The sequence below is a fragment of the Sapajus apella genome, unplaced genomic scaffold (genome assembly GCF_009761245.1).
Source record: "Sapajus apella isolate SASKATOON/1434 unplaced genomic scaffold, GSC_monkey_1.0 scaffold10701, whole genome shotgun sequence".
In the NCBI taxonomy this organism is placed as follows: domain Eukaryota; kingdom Metazoa; phylum Chordata; class Mammalia; order Primates; family Cebidae; genus Sapajus; species Sapajus apella.
The window spans coordinates 1-2,041 of NW_022447622.1; the positions used below are offsets into that span (position 1 = coordinate 1).

At 42.6% G+C, this 2,041-nt stretch overlaps 1 long non-coding RNA gene across 1 annotated transcript; it reads left to right on the plus strand.

Annotated features, from left to right (window-relative positions):
• Positions 1 to 6: 6 nt before the first annotated feature.
• LOC116548374 lies at positions 7 to 1,824 on the plus strand. The gene is made up of 2 exons (XR_004267410.1): positions 7 to 1,316; positions 1,581 to 1,824. It is a non-coding gene; the product is annotated as an uncharacterized LOC116548374 (long non-coding RNA).
• The last annotated feature ends 217 nt before the right edge of the window (positions 1,825 to 2,041 follow it).

The window sequence follows — 2,041 nt, forward strand, 5'->3', positions numbered from 1 at the left end:
CTTATCACTCTCACTGCAGTCACCTTTCTGAAAATGAAACCCTGATATTCAACTGAAACACGTGGAAATCAAAACAGGTGATGGACAAAAGTTGAAAGGTTGAATCTGTGGTTTAAATTATTGTGTCCTCAGCTTGAATGAGGGTGGATGAAGTGCAGATCCGACTGGAATGCCTTCTAGATTTGTGAAGTGGAATGAGCCATAAAGAAAGAATGCAGTTATATAGCTTAGTATAACAAAATATCTTTCCCGCCTCACATTTAAAAAAATTTTTGCCTGATCTCAGGGTTCCAGGCCCAAGTCTAGCACCAGTGCTTAACCATGGCAGAGAAGAATCAACTTCCCAGGTACCTTCACGTATTTTGGGGCCTATAAAGGGTGGAGTTCCTCCCAGGCAGGGTGCCTGGAGTCTCCTAGATGTCTGAGAGGACTTTGGACATGATACGGGCAAGTGTGCAGGTGCGGGGATGGTCGCATTTAACAGAGTCCAGGAACATAACTTCTGAGAGCACATGCTGTACCGAGAACTTTGATACCTGTCACAAAATACCATATCTATACATTTAAATTTGGCGTGCATAATCCTAATAGTATTTTAGGGTGGAATATAACCTCACACCATGTAGGCTTGTGGAAGCCAACTTTGTATGCAACTCAGTTACCGGCTTGGTTAGGCTTCTTCTTGGCCCCATCGCAGGTTAAACGGTACCTTGAAACTGGTTTCACCACTGGGAAAAAGATGTGTGTCCAGGAGATAATGAAAAGCGTTAGAGAGAGATGACAGCACACCGTGGGGGCATTCTTAAGTGTGGGACGCTTCCAGATAGGATTGCTGTTATGCTGTTTCTAAGAACAGTACTCTGAACTAGCCTCTGAGCTCTGGCACGGACTAATGGCCAATTCTGGAAGAAATCATTGTTCCTTTTCTTAAACAAGGAAAATCGAACTCCTCCTGATTTCGCTAAAATCTCCGCAAAACGATTTGGAGAACAGACACAAAGCACTGTTTCTTTCAGTTGTGATCTCCCTTTACTGATGGAGAGCCTGGACAATGAAAAAAGCTAGCCCTGTCAATTTTCATTGTAAACAGAGAGTGACAGACTGCCTGGTAAATACATCAACAGTCCTTACTATGGAAAACCTTCTTACATGTGGAATGCTTTTACTAAGATGTGTCTGATCTTTGTAGGACTCTTCATGGTGGTCTAACCTGGAATCTGTAGATTTACATGTCCTTGTTCCTTGGAACCCCTCACCTAATCTATGCTACTGTCAGGGTTATCAAATGGAGAGGACCAAAACTGACTCCATATTATGTAAGATGCAATCTCACGCGTCACCTTCAGAGCTCATACGTCACATCTGGGCTAGATCATTTCCTGGTATGGAAGGAAGGCTCTCTGGGGACTGACGCTGGTGATGGTGGTGGTCTCAGCCTTGTTGTTGCTTTATGTGTGCCTCGCAATTAATTTTATTCTGGAATACAATAATGTAAATTAATAAAATTTGATACTCAGTATGATTTATGATTCTCATGAGTTTTATTTGCAGCCTGTTCTTTTGTGTTGTCTCCATTTCAGGTGAATATTCTCTTATGCAATTCCCTGACCTTTCTTAAAACAGAGATCATGTCCTTTGCGGGAACATGGATGGAGCTGGAGCCCATTATCCTTAGCAAACCAGCTCAGGAACAGAAAACCAAATACTGCAGGTTCTGACTTACAGGTGGCAGCTAAATAATGAAAACACAGCAACACGAAGAGGGGAGCAACAGACACTGAGGCTTACCTGAGGGTGGAAGATGGGAGGAGGGAGAGGAGCAGATAAAATACCTATTGGGTACTAGGTGCAGTACCTGCATGATAATCCACATAACGTGAGTTTATATAACACACCTCTACACATATCCCTGAACCTAAAATAAAATTTTAAAAAATGAGTGTTGGCCAACGTCCAACCAGAATAATCCATGTGTAGGGTCATGGTTAGCTTATGAGTTAAATACTCAGTGGTCTTCAGGTCCCAATTAAACTCAGCATGC